The 20,451-nt window shown below is 37.4% G+C and overlaps 1 pseudogene; it reads left to right on the top strand.

Annotated features, from left to right (window-relative positions):
- The first annotated feature begins 9,781 nt into the window (after nucleotides 1–9,781).
- LOC102414003 lies at nucleotides 9,782–11,856 on the top strand (annotated as a pseudogene).
- The last annotated feature ends 8,595 nt before the right edge of the window (nucleotides 11,857–20,451 follow it).

Genomic DNA, 20,451 nt, shown 5'->3' with positions numbered 1-20,451 from the left:
AAGAAGTGGAAGATGAAATCCAGGGTTATTGAAAGTTTCTTTGTTTTTGAGAAGGTGGATTTGCATACTCCAATGTACCATTTGAGGCAGACATATTTTAGTAGCCAATTGCCCACAGCATGGGCGATTGTGTGCCCCAGTGGAAGCTCTCAGAAGGCAGAATGTGCTTGTTTTTCCATTCTAAAGCTAAGAATAATTTCCTCATTAAATGACCAACTTGCACTAAAAGGATACAAATACCAAGAGCTTGGTTTGAAATAGAAAATCAAACAAACAAAAAGCAAGGACATGTGGAATGAAAGACGTGTTAACAGGGTGTAATTAGGACACAAAATGAATTTTTTCTCACATCCACCAAGATTGGGAGCCTCAGTAAAGGACAAAAAGGCTGGGTACACAGTAAGAGAGTGTTCCTGGTTCAGATCGAAAGGTGATTTGCTTGCGTAACCATGAGGATAGTAATCCATCTTCCTGACTAGTGCCCATGTTGTTTAGTCATCCAACAGAAAGAGCTTTAGCAAAGCTACTAACAAATCAATAGTACTTTATTTAGATTGTGGCTTGATTTCTTCCACTATCTCCTACCCATTTCCACCTTTGAAAATGCTGGAGTTGTCCAGCTGGAGATATTTTTAAAGGAGATGCATGCTTGATTCAACATGGTTTCCTCCATTAGCTTTATGTAGAATTTAAAAGCTATGTTTTAGATATAGGACTGAAGTATATGTTGTACAAATCCAATTGCTAATATCAAATTAAACACCTTAGACATTTGAATTATAATTTTGTAACTCCAAAATGTAAGTGTTTTATTAACAGTAAACAAAGACCTAAGATGTCTTTCAGTCTTCATTTGTTTTCCTTTCACTGGGTAAGAGTGTTTAAGTTTGCTAAACAACAGGCTGTCAACAGTGTTCTGCAATTAATTGGATTTATATATGTGAGAGTGCAAACAGTAATTCTGTTACTTGCTATGTGACTTTAGGCAACCTGTGTGAGTCTGCATTTTCTTAACCATAAAATTAGCTCAATCACATACTCATAGAGTCGTGTAAGGATTCAATGTTGGAAACATATAAAGTAGCTTGCACTCAATAAATATTGATTTTTTTCCTCATCAATTGTTGAAATTGACAACATTTGTTGTTAGCTTGATCATACTAATTCAACATATTGACCTCACATCTATTCAGTTCAGACCTACTGCTATACCCACACGCACCTCCCTCTGTAACATCCTTGGTCCCTGTTCTCTGACTCCTACCTATCTTCAAACATTTTCTTTGTGCATAAGAGTGAAAAAAAATCATCTTAAAATATAAATAGGATTTGTCACATTTCCCACTTAATACCCTTCAATAATCTGACTTTATACTTAAAATGAGATCCAAACCTCTTTCTGTGCCTGTATTCTTTAACTCCTACCTCTTTGATTTATCTATGTTGCTTTCTACCTCTTTCTGTTCAAATATTGAAGAAAAAAAATAAAGACAATGAGATAAAAGAGTGAGCACTGAATAGAGAACTTTGCCCAGCAAGAAGGGCAACTTAGCAGAGTTTCTGCTCTGGGTGAGAAGGTTGGCTATAGGAGACGGGGTAGGCCTTTTAAAGCCAAAATAAGAGGAATATTTCAAGTTATTTTAAGGGAAATGAAATCTCTACTACCAGAGGTTGGTTAGTGCCTCTAGGCTTGTTGATTTAGGTAAGTGCTGGGGACTGACTGTCTGATGCTAAGCATATGGAGAGCACCTGGGAGAGGGGTCCAGCTGCCTTTGTTGCAAAGGTGCCATGCCAGAGTCAGGATGATGGTGCCCAGCCAGGCCTGCTCCATCACCTACAGGCTGAGTCGTCAAGACTTGTCACCGCCATACTGGATTCTTTTAGTTCCAGAAATAGCATTCCTGCCTCAAGGGTTTTGAACATGCTTTTCCTCCGCTTGATACATTCTTCTGCTCTTCAGGTAGCTATTTCTCTATCTTCACATCTCACCTCAAATTATTAAAGGATACCATGAAGTCTATCTCGATCCAAGTATAGCCCTTGTTCTGTTTATTTGACAAACAGCAATTTTTCTTTGCCAAACTTCAGATCAGATCAGATCAGTCACTCAGTCATGTCCAACTCTTTGTGACCCCATGAATCGCAGCACGCCAGGCCTCCCTGTCCATCACCAACTCCCAGAGTTCACTCAGACTCATGTCCATCGAGTCAGTGATGCCATCCAGTCATCTCATCCTCTGTCATCCCCTTCTTCTCTTGCCCCCAATCCCTGCCAGCATCAGAGTCTTTTCCAATGAGTCTTCACATGAGGTGGCCAAAGTACTGGAGTTTCAGCTTTAGCATCATTCCTTCCAAAGAAATCCCAGGGCTAATCTCCTTCAGAATGGACTGGTTGGATCTCCTTGCAGTCCAAGGGACTCTCAAGAGTCTTCTCCAACACCACAGTTCAAAAGCATCAATTCTTTGGCGCTCCTTATGTCCCTTTAATGCTAAAAACTTTTTAAAGAGGAAGCTGTATTTCTGTGAGGGGCGTTGAGAGGGAGAACAAAGAAGTAATCATCCACATATTGCAATATTGTAACAAAATAGAAAGTCTAGGGAAATTTAGGTCATCCAGATCAGCCTTCAAGGTTTTTGAGAAATAAGGAGGTCTCTCGGTATCACTGTCCAGGTAAAATGTTTTTCTTCCCAGGTGAAAACAAAAAAAAGGATTGTCTACCTTCATCAACTGGAATACAAAAGAATGCACTGCATAAATCAGTTATGGTAAAGAATTTACTTTAAGTGGATATGGATTTTAGTAACATACGAGGGTTAGGAACAACAGTATCTATGTTGTTTATTACTCACACGTCCTGGACAAGCCCCCATCCTTGGCTTTTAGATTTTCTTACTGGTACATTGGGAATGTTACAGGGGCTAGTATAGGGATAATGTAGTTTTGAGCCTTGTGATCTTCTATTATAGGCTTTACACCTTGAAGGGCTCCTTTATTTATAGGCTATTGATTAATTCTGGGAAGAAGTTTTCAGGGATCTGTTTAATCTTGATGGAAAATGCACTGTAAATTTTACCAGCCTTAATTGGAGATTTTGTCCATAGGAAAGTGGTAGCTGACTCAACAGGGACAAATGATCAATGTTTCCAGAATCAGCTGTTATACCATCAGAGATAGAACAAATAAAAGATGCCAAAGAGTCATTTAATTCATTTGGTGTCTTTGATATTACTGTCAAATCCTAGAATTATTTCCCCCTTTTGGGAAAAATAAATTCTGGTATAATATTAAGAAGTGTCAGTCTAATAAACAGTAGGGGTAAAGGAATTAAGGAGAAAATGGTGTGCATCTCTCAAAGGACCTAAACAAAAGAGAAGAGTTTAGAGATTCCTACTCTTTGAACTGTTTAAGCACTCAGAGGCAGAGGTAGTGGGGTTGAGCTCTGAGACTGTGGCTCTGATATCTGTTAGGAATGAAAGAGATTCACCCCCCATCTGGGGAAATGTTCTCTAGGCTGATTTAAAGGAAAGATTAGTAAGAGCCTCATAGTTGCTTGAAGTCACATCATAGAGAACTGAGAGGACTTTAGAAAGGCTGAAGATGCCTAAAGAGATTGCCTTTGTACTAATCTCTTTTCCAATGTCTTTGCTCTTTGCTGTAAGAGCAGAGACTAAGAGGGTTCTCATTTCTTTCAGGAGCCTTCATTTACTAGACTTGAGGATTAAGAATTTTGGTGATCTTTCTTTCATGCAGAGTATGAGAGAGCTGGTTTGCCAGATTAAATCTGGAGGGGACATGGTTTCCCATTCCACCCTGGTCCTTTTTACTAGAAGGGAAATTTCTCTCTTCAGGATATTAATAAACGTAGAGTTAAAGCTACCTGAGTGAAATCGACATCTAGAGACCAAAATTTTCTTTAAAAGCAATCTGAAATCAATTGTAATATGCACAAGAAGATGTGTCCGATTTTTGTGTGCAAACCTGAATTTTGTTCCAATCAATAGATTTAGGAAAAGATCTAGAAAGTGCTTGACAAAGTTGCCTGGCAATTGTTGAAGCCTATTCATACAATAAGTTAGCTAGCTGGTCTCTGAATTGTAAATCCAGAGACCTTTCAGTATTTTCCCAATTAGCGATTTTTGTTTAATGCCAGGCCTAGCCTTCAATAGCAAGCATACGCACTAGCTGATTTATAAGTCAAAGAAGCCAGGTTGTGATAGTTTGAATGACTATATTAAGTCTCTCAGCAGAGATCTCAGGCTACTTGAGAAAAATCTTTGATGAAGTTTCAGTTTTAGTCCAGGGAGGTTAAGAAATTAAAAGTTTAGCCTCTGGATCCTCAGAAGGCCTAATTTTAAAGGAACAGGTTCTGACAAGTTCGGAGGAAATGGGGAAGTTTGGCTGGAGAATTAGCATGAGGGAATTGAGGATGCGTCTGTGTGCATGTGTGCTCAGTTGCTCAGTTGTGTCTGACTCTTTGCAATCCCATGGACGACAGCCCACCAAGCTCCTCTGTCCACAGGATTTTCCAGGCAAGAATACTGCAGTAGGTTGTCATTTCCTGGTCTGGTGGAGCATAGGCAGTCTAAAAGAAAGGAAAGAAGATTGCTGATTCTGGCCATAAGAAGCCAAGGGAGAGAGAACTGTTGGTGCCCAAAGCAGAGCCTGATACAAAGAAGCAAAGGAAAATGGGACTGAGGCCTTGGAATTCATTTTATCTTTCTTTAATCATTTGTATGCCTCAATTAATCTTAAAAATCTTATTTTGTGGAGAGACAATTTTAGACTTCTGACAACTTTGGAAAGTCTCAAAATACCAATTGAAATAAACATTCCTCAGTTTGGAAAATTTTGACGCTGTTGTAGTCCAGATAAATTTTAAGGAAATTAAGTTTGGGAATTTCAAAAATTTCCCGTAATGGTCACTGCTCTTCTAAATTGCCTTTAGTGAGGTTGATCCACTTAGTTATAATTGTATATGAGGAAGGATCAAGACTTTTAACACTTGGATAATAGGGATCCCATTTCCTAGAAGTTTTTCCTGTAGGGTAAAAAATACTTTTTAAACTGCGTAAGCAGCTTACAGCACAAATAGCTCAATGCGTACAACTCGCAAGCCTATCCCAGCCAATTCAAAAGAAAGATCTCACTTCCAGAGGACCCATAAAGAAGGCTTTTTCAGTCATATTCCAGAGAATAGCTCTTCTGAAAGAATAGCCAGGAAAATTCCCTGTGGTAAATGGTTAAAACTCCATGCTTCCAATGCATGGGGCACAGGTTTGATCTTGGTCAGGGGACTAAGATTCCACATGCCTTGTGGTGGTGTGGCCAAAAGAACAAATTAAAAGAAAAAAAAAAAGTTTAAAAAGACTATTAAAAAAGAGAAGAGGATAAGGCTGAGAAACTGAGTACTATTTCATAGAAGCAACTCCTGTTCCTGAAGGAATATGTCAAAAGCTAGCCAACTTTAAAAGAAGCAGCTCCTTTTCTGAAGAGAATAGGCTAAAGGTTATCAGTTAAGTAGTCTGATATCAAGCAAGACAAAAGTGCCAAACAAGTACTCAAATACAAATCAAGGCCTTAAACAGAAAGATGAAATCTTTAAATAGACCCCAAATGAAGCCAGTCCTAAAGGAAATCAACCTTGAATATACATTGAAAGGACTGATGCTGAAGCTGAAGCTCAAATACTTTGTCCCACCTGATGTGAAGAGCCACTCATTGGAAAAGACCCTGATGATGGGGAAGATTGAAGATAGGATAAGAAGGGGGCAACATAGGATGAGATGATTGGTTGGCATCACTAACTCAATGGACATGAGTTTGAGCAAACTCTGGGATATGGTGAAGGACAAGGAAGCCTGGCGTGCTGCAGTCCATAAGATCACAAACAGTCAGACATAACTGAACAACAACAATAACAACAAATGAAGCCTGGAGAGCTTCAGAGCCAAAGAGGGCATGATATCAGGTTTAGAAGAAAGATTTACCTTCACCTTCAAGGTTGATGAGAAAATCAGTGAGTGACAATGAGCTCTAATTGTGGAGTACTGAATCTATTTGCTCACCAGCCCTGGAATCTTTGGGAGTCTTCTCTAGCCCCCTTACAGGCCACCAAAATGTTGACCTGAAACTAACAGAATGCCAGATATTTCTCCAGCAAGGATGGTTTTATGCAGGAGTTACAGAGAACTGCAGGTCTGACTCTGCAACCCTGGTGAGAAATGTGCAAGTCTCCTCAGAGCAAGGGAAGGAGAATACTTTTATAGATAGGAAAGGAAGTTGGGAGAGTTAAAATAAGCAAGAGTCCATGGTTTTTCATTGGCTGAATCCTTGCCAGGAAAGAGAGGCCTTTCTTCTCCCTGTTGAACTCTGCTATCATCTCAGTGGATGGGAGCTCCCCCTTCTGGTCTCCCAGTTCTATTTCATTGTGGTTTCTGTTTTTTGTTTTTTTTACATCTGGAAGTTACATATATGGAGCAAGCTAGAGTAGAAGATGAATAAGATCATATTTTTTTGGCCTCATTTTCTTTAATTCAGCAGGCAAAAGTAAAGCTATGATGCCTGAATGGATGCCAAACAATCTAGTTATATTTAATTCATAGTTATTACATAGAGGTGCCACCCACATTTTCAAGGGTGTTAACAGTGGATCAAAATAAATATTCCTTTGGTAAAAATCCTAAAACTTCATTTTTGTATGCATGTGTTAATATTCATATATTTGTATGCAGTCAGCCTTTAGAGCAAGCAAATGTCCTCTAACTGCAATTTCAGACTGGTCAAGGTAAAAGACCTTTTCCATTAAGTACTTCTAAATTTCTAATCTATCCATGAACGTGAAAAATCTGTGCTAATTAAAGCCTGTCATATAGGCCAATAGTGCAGAGAAGACCTGGGAGGTTCTTCGGATTTAAAGAAGTAGACTCTGCATTAAATATAATTAGAATTTTCTGTACCACAACGCGAGATGTTGCTTTGTTCTGGTTTTGTTGCCCAATTTATGAACAGTTGTTAAAATGCTCAGTGGAATTTTACCTTATAAAATGTTGATCAATTTTTGTAGCTAGAAAAATGGAAACCACCCAATGTAGAGCACATTTGCCAGAGCAAATTTAGTGGATAAAATCCTTACTTCTTTTACATCATCCTGTCATATGCCTCAAGGATTTCAAACATGAATGTCTTCAGAGGTCTGGTAGAGTGATTTCTTCTTTTTTTTTGGCAGTCGGGCTGTGCAAAAGGAAGATCTCTAAATGGGGCTAGTGACCTAGCCACTGTCAGTTGCACTAAACTTTTGCCATGCAAAGTGAATTTATGAATGCGTTTTACCACATTTTCTATTTTTTCTAAAGAAGCCAGGTATCAATATTTCCAAAATTATAATATAAAATATATATTTACTATGTATAAAAATTCTTTCTACTAATTAAATTTGTTTAACATTGCACAGACAAACAAGAGAAGTTTGTGGGCTAAGTGTTCTCTAGCAGTTTTTGTTTTCTGGATCCTCATGCTTTCGCCCTCTAGTGTGTCACTGTTTATTAGACATATGTGGACCGTATATGTAGTTTTAAATTTTATAGTAGCCACATTAATAGAAGTAAAAATAAACAGGTTAAAATCAATATAAATGATGTATTTGACTTAAACCAATATATCTATTGTACTTTCACCATTTGAGATAATAGATACAAAGAACAGTCAGTGGTGGTAGCCAAAGGTGAGGGTTAGAGGGAGTGGAATAAACGGATATACTGTGGGTTTCTTTTTCAGTTTGAATAAACTAAATTTTTAAAAAAGTATAAGTAAAAAGTAAATGCTTATTAAATAAATGGAAAAACAAGTTGACAGCTGAGGCTTTGAAAAAGAACAGGATTAGGTTTAAATTCTAATGCTTTCTATCTCCACTCTTTCCCTAGGAAAATTGCTTATATAGATATGTATGTCTATATATATACATCCACTGAAAAGGTCTAGAAACAATGATGCATGAGGAGGAGCAAGGAGAATGCAGAGCATCCATATCTTGGTTTTTAAATACTTTTCCCCACTCAAAGGAGACAGGGTACCTTGGAGAAATAGCTGATTCTAATGCTGGAGAAGGCGATGGCACCCCACTCCAGTACTCTTGCCTGGAAAATCCCACGGACGGAGGAGCCTGGTGGGCTGCAGTCCATGGGGTTGCGAAGACTCAGACACGACTGAGCGACTTCGCTTTCACTTTTCACTTTCCTGCATTGGAGAAGGAAATGGCAGCCCACTCCAGTGTTCTTGCCTGGAGAATCCCAGGGACGGGGGAGCCTGGTGGGCTGCCGTCTATGGGGTCACACAGAGTCGGACACGACTGAAGTGACTTAGCAACAATGCTGGAGAAAGAAAGTAGAACCTGAACCTGAAACCTCTTGTATAACAAAGTGAGTAGTGAGGAGGTGCTAAAAAAAAAGATGGATTTATGTGTTTTCACTGAAGGAGATGAAGTCTCAAAATAAAAAGTCCAGGTTGAAGGAGTTCCCAAATATGGAGCAATACGAACATAAAAATAATTAAAAACAGTAATGAGTTAGAATACTTTGTATATAGTAAGAATCCATACGTCCATGCTGAGATTAAATACTACATAGAAAAATATGAAGTCATTCTCTGTAGTACAATGCTCACTACTCTTAATCCATGATACCTCTAGTGTATAAAGCACAAGTAACAGTATACATTTTGCAAGTAAAATAAGGTATATCTAATAGATGCACCTTGGTTACCAAGAGCTATGATGTAATGGATGTAGGTTGAATTTTAAATTCTAAGAATAAAGAATACATAATATTCTCATAGGTGCCCAAACTAACATGTTATCACCCTAATACTTCCATACATTCTCTAAATGTAGAAATCGTATGTCACTTAATGTCAACACAGTAAAACTATAAATTTTTACAAATTCAGATAACAAAATCCCTGTTCCATGGGTGGGAAAGTAATGAGATAAGATCAAAAATTAAAAATCTGAGAATATAATAATAATAAAGAATTCTAGGGACAGAGTCAATGTGATGATCAGAAGAAACTTATTTATATTTAGAAATATTTTAATGCCCTTAAAAGATTAACAAATAAGAATAAATATAAATAAAGAAGTTAAATTGCCAATCAAAAAGTTTGGGACAAGACCAGTAAAATGAAATAAAAGAGAAGGATACAATTAAGCATATAAAGAGATGCTCAGTACATTCATAATGAGATTAATTTATATTAAGACAACACTGTTTTAAAATTTCTAGTCAGACGAATTTATAAAATCCTCAAAGTTTGATAACTTTGTTTGCAAGTGTATACAGAGACTGGCACTCTGTTACTTGCAGGTAACAGTATAAACGGGTAAAAAACTGGTAGGAATGCACTTTGATTAATGGCAGCAGGAATTACAAACACATCTCCTTCTGTAAAGCAATTCCACCTCTAGGTATTTTTCCCATGAGTACACTTGTATGTTTGAGAACGACTCCTATGAGGTTTTTTTTTTGTTGATGTATTGTTTGTAATAAAGGGCTTCCCAGGTGGTGCTAGTGGTAAAGAACCTGCCTGCCAATGCAGTAGACTTAAAAGATGCAGGTGAGATCCCGGGTTATAACTGTTTGTAATATAAAAAACATTAGAGACTGCAGTTGGGTCTTCAGGCTGTGTTGTAGCCATCGCCATGGTTCTTGGAAGCAGAAACTTCCTTTCCCTCTGCCCCCTCCTCCACCCCATCCCCAGGCTTCCTGGTCCCAGCTCCTGTCCAGTCACATGAACACTAGCAGCTCAGGGGAGGTGTCCTGGATTTCCTGGTTCTGTGGGCTCCTTAGAAATGAATTCTTTGGTTTAGTGGATGAAGACTACATCTAGGATGGATTCAATGTCACTGGACTCAATGAGAAGGTGCCTCACTATAGACTACACATGATCTTGAACCTGGAGCTGGTTATGGAGTTGGAAGACAACACCAACAAGAATGACCTGACTGAATAGGCAGACAAAATGCTTTACAGATGGACCCACACCTGCTATATCCTCACTTTATGTTTGAAATCCTTCAAGCTAGGCTTCAGCAGTACGTGAACTGAGAACTTCCAGATGTAAAAGCTGAATTTAGAAAAGGCAGAGGAACAGGAGATCAAATTGACAACATTTGTTGGATCATGGAGAAAGCAAGGGAATTCCAGAAAAAAACATCTCTTTCTGCCTCATTGATTATGCTAAAGTCTTTTATTTTTTATTTTTTTCAAACTTTATTTTTTTTTAATTTTATTTTTTATTTTATTTTTAAACTTTACACTATTGTATTGGTTTTGCCAAATATCGAAATGAATCCGCCACAGATATACATGTGTTCCTCATCCTGAACCCTCCTCCCTCCTCCCTCCCCATACCATCCCTCTGGGTTGTCCCAGTGCACCAGCCCTTTAACCATGTGGATCACAACAAACTGTAGAAAATTCTTCAAGAGATGGGAATACCAGACCACCTTATCTGTCTCCTGATAAACCTGTATGCAGGTCAAGAAGCAACAATTAGAACTGGACATGGAACAACGGTTTGGTTCAAAATTAGGAAAGAAGTATGTCAAGGCTGTATATTGTCACTCTGCTTATTTAACTTCTATGCAGAGTACCTCATGCAAAATGCTGGGCTGGGTGACTCAAGCTGGAATTAAGATTGGCAGGTGAAATATCAAAAACCTTAAATATGCAGATGATACCACTCTAATGGCAGAAAGTGAAGAGGAACTAGAGAGCCTCTTGAGGGTGAAAGAGAAGAGTGAAAAATCTAGCTTAAAACTCAGCATTCAAAAAACTAAGATCATGGCATCTGGTTTCATCACTTCATGGCAAATGGAAGGGGAGAAAAGTGCAAACAATGGCAGACTTTATTTTCTTGAGCTCCCAAATCACTGCAAAATTAAAAGACACTTGCTCCTTGGAAAGAAAGCTATTTCAAACCTAGACAGTGTATTAAGAAACAGAGAGATGACTTTGCCAAGAAAGGTCCTTATAGTCAAAACTATGGTGTTTCCAGTAGTTATGCATGGATGTGAGAGTTGCACCAGAAAGAAGGCTGAGTACTGAAAAGAATTGATGCTTTTGCATTGCGGTGCTAGGGAAGACTCTTGAGAGTCCCTTGGAGAGCAAACCAGTCAATCCTAGGGGAACCAACCCTGAATATTCACTGGAAGGACAGATGCTGAAGCTGAAACTTCAACACTTTGGCTACCTGATGCGAAGAGCTGCATCACTGGAAAAGACCCTGATGCTGGGACAGATTGAAGGCAAAAGGAGAAGGCGGCAGCAAAGGATGAAATTGTTAGATAGCATCACTGACTCAATGGACATGAATTTGAGCAAAGTCTAGGAAATAGTGAAGGACAGAGAAGCCTGGTGTGCTGCAGTCCATGGGATCACAAAAAGTTGGACACAACTTAGTGACTGAATAACAATACATCCTCATCAGCTGTGGCACTGCCCAGATGTTGGAAGAGTACCAACAGGAAGACTTTGGCTACTGAGCCTGTGTGTACTGTGGAAACCAACCAATGCTTCACAGTGGCTTTTCAGACATCCCAAGTGAGGCCATGGTAAGCTCTACTGCCTCAAATACTTGGATGTGTACACACATAAGTCACTGAGGCACCAACACATGGATGGCGTCTACTTTGGCACTGGTTTCCCTCACATGCTCTTCACGGTACACCCAAGTACTGGACAAAGAGGCCCACCAACCAGATTGTGTCCAGGCTCTATGGTTTCAAGATCCATTCAGTGGTCTACCAGCAGCAGCTCCAAGCCACCAGCAACTTCAAGAGCCCTGTTAAGATGGTTCGCTGATGCCTCACCTGACCTGACCCTCAGTCTTTGACACATTCATACTTTGCTGACACCTTTTCAGGATCCCTCTATGGTTTATGTTTAAATTAGCGATTATTGTGGTGGGACTATAAACTAAAGTGCAAGAAAAGGCAAAAACAAGATCAGAAACAACCAAAAGGCCTATCAATAAAGAATTAGTTAAATGAAGAATGTGGTACTGCCATCCATGCAATGGAGTACTACACAACCAACTAAATGAACAAAGAAGCTTTTTGTAGTGATGTGGAACAATATCCTTTTTATGCATTACTGAGCATAAAAAGCAGTGTGCAGAATAAATCATTTAAAATTTATCATTTGCTTAAAAATTTAAAAGAAAATCATATACATTGTTTATCTTATACACACAAAGAATGGTTCTAAAAATCATCTTCAGAATCCATTAACAATAGTTGTCTCCATGAAGAGGATTTGAATAAGTATATACTGTGCATATTTAATACACGCTTAATTTTTTACTTGCTAAAAATAAATAAGATTATGGTTATCTTTTAAAAGGAATGGAAAAAACAAAAAATATGAAAAAATACATTGGTTTTTCGTATCTTATGTTCAGGCACTAAAATGTTTTCTCTCACACCTGGGAAATGCACTAAAAGCAATAGAGTTAATTAAAATGCCCTCTATATGTTAAAAAGGGAGTAAACAAGCCCAGTGGATCCATTTTCCTTTAAAACTCCATTACTATGTACTTGAATAAATGCTAATTATCCCTTAGATTAGGATTTATCCCTGAAATGTCACCACCTGTATGTTACCATTACCAGTTCATTCAGTATTTTAGTGTGTTAGTTAAAAGGATGTCATACGATGCAGTTTAACCCATGGCTTGTTTCTAGGTTGTGCCCTTTCATCATTGCTCTTTTTAATGGGTAGGTTTTGACCATTAAAAACAGAACTTTGGATCACTAGTATTTTTCATATTAAACTGAAATTTCTTTATTTGATTTTTAAATCACCATGATTATCTTGAAATAAATACTTATTTTTAAAAATATATAATTTACTAAAAGCCTTAAAAATTATAAATAGCGCTAGAAAAATTTACTCATCCTAGAATGGCTATACCTAAGGAGAATCAAGAATGGAAATTTCATTCTTAATTCATGTATGTGTGTATATGTCCATATCCATTTTCACATGTATGTACGTGGGAAGTAAGCATATTGCTTTTCATACCATGTAAAACTGGTCTCCCTGCAAATTCCTCACTTTCCAGGAACTTTGGAATCTCATAGGAGATTCAGTTCAAGCCAGAAAAGAATCAATATGAAAAGACTTTCACTTTTTCATAGCTCCTGTGAACCCAGAATTATAATATAGTGTGAAATTAGCATTCTAATACAATGGTTAAGAGGACAGGTATAAAGGTTAAGTAGCCTGCACTTCAAATTCCCAGATTTAAGAGCTACATACCTCTTGGGAAAATTAGTTATTAGAATCATAGTTTCCTAATATGCAAATTGCTTATAGTAACATCTACTTCATGAGGGTGCTTCCCTGATAGCTCAGTTGGTAAAGAATCTGTCTGCAATGCAAGAGATCCCGGTTAGATTTCTGGGTTGGGCAGATCCACTGGAGAAGGGATAGGCTACCCACTCCAGTATTCTTGGGCTTCCCTGGTGGCTCAGCTGGTAAAGAATCCACCTGGAATGAGGGAGACCTGGGTTTGATTCCTAGGTTGGGAGGATCCCAACATGAGGTGGTAAAAATTAAATGAGAAAAATTACATTAATGCTCAACATGCATGCTAAATTGCTTTAGCTGTGTCCGACTTTTTACGACCCTATGGTCTGGTGCTCGCCAGGCTCCTCTGTTTATGGGATTCTCCAGGCAAGTATACTGGAGTAGGTTACTATGCCCTCCTTCAGGGGATCTTCCTAACCCAGGGATTGAACCTGCAACTCCTATAACTCCTGCATTACAGGCAGATTCTTTACTGCTGAGCCACTAGGGAAGCCCCATTAATGCTCAAAGTATTGCTGAAAAAATGATAGCTATTCATATAATAAAAACTGTTAACATATTTTCATTTTATTTTATTTTAATACATACAGTTGCTCAAGTAGAGTTGCAACTCAGTAAGTCTGTGGTCATTTAATTACGTTATTGATGGCACACCAGTTAACCACCAGAGATACAAAAGCTACTCCCCCTATTTTTTATTTTTTAGTTTTGATTTTGCTTGAATAATGAAACTTATTCTATATCTTTAGGGAAATTTGTTTTTTTGGCTATCCCAAAGATAAGAAACCACTATTGGTTCCTCACCTTGATCTTTAATATTTATACATGACAACTTCCAAATATACCTCAGAAATGATATTAGTGTAGGGAGAACAGTATGTCAGAATGCTTTAAGATGGGCCAAAAGACTACTATTTTAATTACTGAGGCTCTTCATTCTGGCAAATAGCTACCTTGATTGACTCAGTTTTTCATAAGCACTTTTGATCCAATTTCCCTAAGGTGGTATTCCACAGAAGAAAATAAAACCCACCAAATATTAATATAAACATGTTTAATTATTGCTTGACAGTTAGCTAACAGCATATGTAAGAAAAAGTACATTGGGGAAAACAATAAATCCGGGAGTGAGTTTGACCAGAAGTTTAAAAATTAGATAAACCAGTGATGATGCAGTTTTTTTCCTTCTAAGTAGAAGTTCAGTTCAGTTCAGTCGCTCAGTCATGTCCGACTCTTTGCAACCCCATGAATCGCACCACGCCAGGCCTCCCTGTCCATCACCAACTCTCAGAGTTCACCCAGACTCACATCCATCGATTAAGTGATGCCATCCAGCCATTTCATCCTCTGTCGTCCTCTTCTCCTCCTGCCCCCAATCCCTCCCAGCATCAGAGTCTTTTCCAATGAGTCAACTCTTCACATGAGGTGGCCAAAGTATTGGAGTTTCAGCTTTAGCATCATTCCTTCCAAAGAAAGCCCAGGGCTGATCTTCAGAATGGACTGGTTGGATCTCCTTGTAGTCCAAGGGACTCTCAAGAGTCTTCTCCAACACCACAGTTCAAAAGCATCAATTCTTCAGCGCTCAGCCTTCTTCACAGTCCAACTCTCACATCCATACATGACCACAGGAAAAACCATAGCCAGAAGTAGAAGAAATAAGTTCAAATATGGTATCCGAAAAGGGCACTGTGACTTTAGGTGGAGTTACACCAGAACTAGCGTCCAAAGTCATCCAGAATGAGTCATTCAGTCATCCAGAGTCACCCCATGATACTTTTGAGCAGTAAGTAATATATCGACCATAAAAAATTTCCCAACTTTTCAGCCCTTCATATAGTGACATAATTTTCAATAAAACTTTGTCATTCCTTTCATGAATTTCCCTACTTATTGATCTGAGCTGGCTTGTTTTGCTGCAAAGAGTGTGACAGAAGTGATGGTGTGTCAGTACAGTCTAGCTCTCAAAAGGCCTTGAATTCTTTCATCTTCCTTGAATTCCTGCTTTTGCCATTAGAACAAGCCCAGGTCAATCTTTTGGAGGAAATACTTAGGTGAACAGCTGAGGACTAAATAGCTTTAAAGCTAAGCCCAGCCTAAAATTGTTCAATCCCAGAATTGTGAGCTAAATAAATATGTTGGGTTAAGCCACTATGTTTGGAGTTAGTAATAGCCAGCTGTATGGTAAGGCAAGCAGTTTCTTAAAGGCCAGAAAATCCACTGGATTTGGAGCTAGGTCTTAGCCAATGCTTAAGGATATGGGAGTGGGATCTTGTTTCAACAGCAAAGAGGAAATTGGCAAAGACTAGATAAAATTTCATGGCTCAAGCAAGTACTCTAAGGGTAGGGCCAGGGTGAGGTTTCAGGCTCAGTGAGGGACTGGAGAGAAATCAATAACCTACATTTTAGACTTGGAAGAAGAAAAAAATTCTTTTTGGAACTCATTGGAAAATAGGGTGTTTAGAGCTCAAATAGTCTGACCAATTTCAGACAGTTTGAGGCTGACACCAGCCTTACTAAAACTGGGCAGACCCGAGCTTACAGGTGGCAGACTTCAGTCACTAAAGCTGAGACCAAGGGAGGAACGAGACAAGGACATGGTGAGACAAGGAAGGGAAGAAATTTCATGCTGTGCAGAGAGCAGAAGAAATTTCAGGCACATATATTAATATCCTCCCTCTGCCCCCAAGTTTTCTCTTAGCCACTTCCTTCCTTTATTCTTTCCAAACAGAGTATGTTTTATTGTACTATAGTATTTACAGCATAATGATAATTTTAAATGTTAGTCACTCAGTCATGTCTGCCTCTTTGTGACTAGGGTATGATCATCAGGTAGGCCTGTGTATGGCTAACATGTTAGTTATAGACCAGATTAAAAGGAAATAGAAATGAGGCAGACTGCCAAAGGGTTCTGCAAACTTCTGACAATTTTGTTTTAAAGACTAATGCAAGGAATCAAAAGGAGGTCCTAAGGCTTGGGTAGATAGTATGGAGTTGTTGGATATTGGAGAGACTGCTTAATCCCTACTCTGGATGCAGCCTCTTCTGAGTAATTATAGACATTAGATTTTAGAAAGTACAGCACAGGACTTCCTGGGAGTCCAGTGGTTAAGACTCCACACTTCCACTGCAGGTGGTATGGGCTCAACCCCTGGTTGGGGAACTAAGATCCCCCATGCCACTCTGTGTGACCAAAAAAGAAAAAAAAAAAAAAGAATAAATAAAGAAAAGGGTGCCTTCTATTTGGAAGGTTTGGAAAACTTGTTTGAGGGAATAACTGTAATTGTGTAAAAATTTTAATATCAAACATAGAAGACCAAAAACAACAACAACAACAGAGATAAAGAAATGGCCATGGTCTTTGGATATATAAAGATTAGTAGTGTGATTCTAAATTTATTCTGAGTTTCTGCAGAGAAACTCAACATGGAAACACAATTCAGATGGCATAGGGCATAAGCTACAGAAAGGGAGAGAAATCAGACTTTAAAATAAAACTGAAGTTAATTTTATTATATTTTGAGATGGAAATTTATTCACTAAGATTATATTATATAAAAGTTTAATTACCTAGGTATAATTAGAAAACACCAAACAATAGATATAAAAGGACAATGAGAGAGAAAAATCAAGATACTTATTTTATAAAATAAGAGTTCCACAGAAAAATTATATACTTCTTTATGTTTTCTAAGATAATGCTTTACTCTCCTTTGCTTATTACATTTTTGAATTCAGTTGATCAAGGTGAATAGCAAAGCAAGAGATGATATCTTTCATGTAGCAAATTCTAAACATTACCCAAATTCTGATCTGTCAACAGATGTTGACAACCTAAAGTTCTCAACTAGTAAAATGTTTGCATCATTCAAATCATACACCTTGTTAAAATCAATTGTCTTACCAGGGTACTGTTATCACCTGAAAAATAATTAAAGGTCAGTTTTACATAATTTTGACTGTGAAACATTCTTATTGTACACTAAAATTTTCTGAGCTTTTTCTTAAACTCATGGCCATTGCCTAGATAGAATACATCTATTTGAATTGCAATATAATAGTTTATTATAACTAACAAAGAAGGAGCTCCAAATGCAAATGAAATGCAGATTCAAGTGAGCTGTTAAGGTCATTTAGTTACATGCTAGAAAATAATTAAAGGATAGGTAAAACCACCATCAAGTGTTGATCCCCAAAGAAAGAGTGTGGGAACTATTGAAGTTGAATTTTGAGTTGTGAAGAAATGGAATCTGTATTGAAAAAAAGTGTGCTCAGTAGGAATGCTGGTTCAAACAAAGGAAGAAAGAAACCCATTATCTCGTTTTAAAAATAATAAAAACATTTCCAAAGGATTTTCTTTTTCAGTTATTCCTTAAGTATACTTGAGGTTACTTCTCTGGGCAGAAGAGTGACTGATAATATTTGAAACCTATCTCTCTTTTTGTCAGAATGTTTTTAAAATTATTTTCATAGTTGATGAGCAATTTGATTCATTTTATTTGAGGAGAATCATCGCCACCAGAGAACAAAAACAGCTTATATTGGAAAATTAATTTACTTTTTTTAAAAAGCAATCATATTCTGTGAAAAGTAGGAAGAAATTACAGTGACTCCACTGAGGCTTCAATCTTGAGCATAATATACCCATTGCTCTCCCAGGATTTTCCTATTTTCTGTGACAATCATGGTTATAAAATTTTATGTTTTCATTGCTTGGAAATTCATGAAATGAAAACAAGATAATTTTTTTCTTTTTCTTTACCTGGAGATGTTTATTCGTGGAGCTTCAGGAGTTACTTTCTAACACAGGAGGAATTTTATTCTCTCTGTACTCTTTCTCGAACAGAAAATGTGTATACTTTTTGGGTGAGATGGAGGAGGAACATTTTAGCTGTAAGAGATGAAAGGAAAAGAGACAACTGTCCTCTATATCACAATTTTCAATCCTTGGACAGCTGATTCATCACATGGATCCATCTCACATGTAACGTTTCCAAATTACTGCTAAGGAATGTGAATTACATATATGATCTGGGAAGTTGCCTATTCTATTTTATCCTAAAATGAAAGGAAATTATTTCCAAAACTTTATTGGTACCATCCACAACATTTGTGCATTGTTTGGATAAAACTGACTTTTCTTTAGCAAGTCTAATGCTAGGTCCTTTACAGAGTCCCTTTTGTAGTTAGCATTAAAACAAACATAAGAGAACACATCACACATACACAAAAAGTGGAAATTGCTTTCATTTGAATTATACAAAGATAAACAGCAACTAATTCTTCTCAAAATCGGTTGTCCAGAGTCTCACCAGGCTCACCTCTCCCCACAAAATAGAATTATTACATTAAAAAGAGGGTGAGATGTATGGAGAAAGTAACATGGAAACTTACATTACCACATGTAAAATAGATAGCCAACAGGAATTTGCTGTATGTCTCAGGAAACCCAAACAGGGGCTCTGTATCAACCTAGAGGGGTGGGGTGGGGTGGGAGATGGGAGGGAAATTCAAAAGGGAGGGGATCTATGTATACCTATGGCTGATTCATGTTGAGGTTTGACAGAAAACAAAATTCTGTAAAGCAATTATCCTTCAATTAAAAAATAAATAAATTTAAAAAAAGAAAAAAATCAAAAAAAGGTTTTCAAAATCTAGAAGATGGGTTTTGTTGTTTCAGTAGGTCAAAATTTTCCTTAGGTATATAGTTAAAAATTACAACTGAGATATGCTCTGTAAAATACTTTAGTCTCCTGATTACTGTTGTGTTTTTTAAAAATACTTTTGACTTGAGATTATTAGGTAGTTAAAATAGGAAAAAGGAGTCCAAAATGGCGGTGGCTACAAGGTCTATGCTTTCTTTTTCCCTTGCTCCCTCCTTCCCTCTCTCCTTTCACACTTTCTTTTTATGGGTCTTACCAGCAAGGGGATTCAGAGGATTCTCATCTAATTGTCATCGGGTTAATTCATTAGCCAATAATTCTTAGACCCAAGATATCAACATATCAACTTGATCTCCTTTTTAAAAGAATAAATTCCACTGAGAGGAAAGAGCACTTTTTCTTACTGAGTCACTGCCACTTTTACAAAATGGTCAGTGATGTATTTCACTTCTAGAAGGAAAAACAGAGGATGTAAGAGAGTAGAGGATAAAGTGATCATTACAAACATGAGGATCAAAAAACCACCTACTGAAGAATAATTGACATTTTTCTTCATACAGACTAAATTTGCATTGACTCTGCTTATCCATAAAATATGGTAAATTTCCATGAGCTTCTGCTTGCTGAGATAAATCATAATTTCTTCTAGGTTTTGAATTTAATGTCAAGTCCCTTTATATATCTATTGTTTAAAAGATAGAATTTAAATTCCTATTTTAAAATATAGTGGACTAACTGTATATTTATTTGTTTTTTTTTTTTAATATTTGAAACTGAAGTACAGAAAGTAGAGTCATATCCTCTTAATTAGTTGTTTTTGTTTCGCTTTTACTCCCATTCTCTCCTTACTCCCATTTCTATGCTCTCCGCAAAAGCAACTTGGTTGAAGTTTTAATTATGCAAAATTGCAAAATATGTAGTACCATTTTGTAATATATATTAAGCTACAGGCTTGTTCCTTTCTTATTTTATGTCACCCAGCACTGTGTTTATGTAAGATTTACCCATGGCTCTCTGCTTATGTGTAGTCTGTTGCTTATAAAAGCTGCAGAGTGTTCTGTAGTGTTGTAGATTATTAAAAAAGAAAAATACTGATTTTAGAAGATGATAGTGTAAGTTCCTATTTCTCCTATAAGGCGTAGCTATAAACTTTGTGGTGTAAAAGAGCAAAAATATCAACAGATCATTTTTACTATTCTGGAGTTGAGAAGTTCAAAATGATTTGACAAGGACTGGTTTCTTTCAGAGTTTTTAAGAAAATCTGTTGATCTGTTTTGCTAGAGTTTGGAGGTCCACAGCTTTCCTTGGATTGTGGTTTCTTTTTTATCTTCAAATTCAGCGGTGTTTCATTTGCCACTCTCTGCTTCTGAAGACCTGCCTCTGCTTCTGTCCTCATGTCACCTTCTCTAAATGTGATCCTCCTGTC

The sequence above is a fragment of the Bubalus bubalis genome, chromosome 2 (genome assembly GCF_019923935.1).
Source record: "Bubalus bubalis isolate 160015118507 breed Murrah chromosome 2, NDDB_SH_1, whole genome shotgun sequence".
Classification (NCBI taxonomy): Eukaryota; Metazoa; Chordata; class Mammalia; order Artiodactyla; family Bovidae; genus Bubalus; species Bubalus bubalis.
This window is presented reverse-complemented; position numbering and strand designations above follow the sequence as displayed.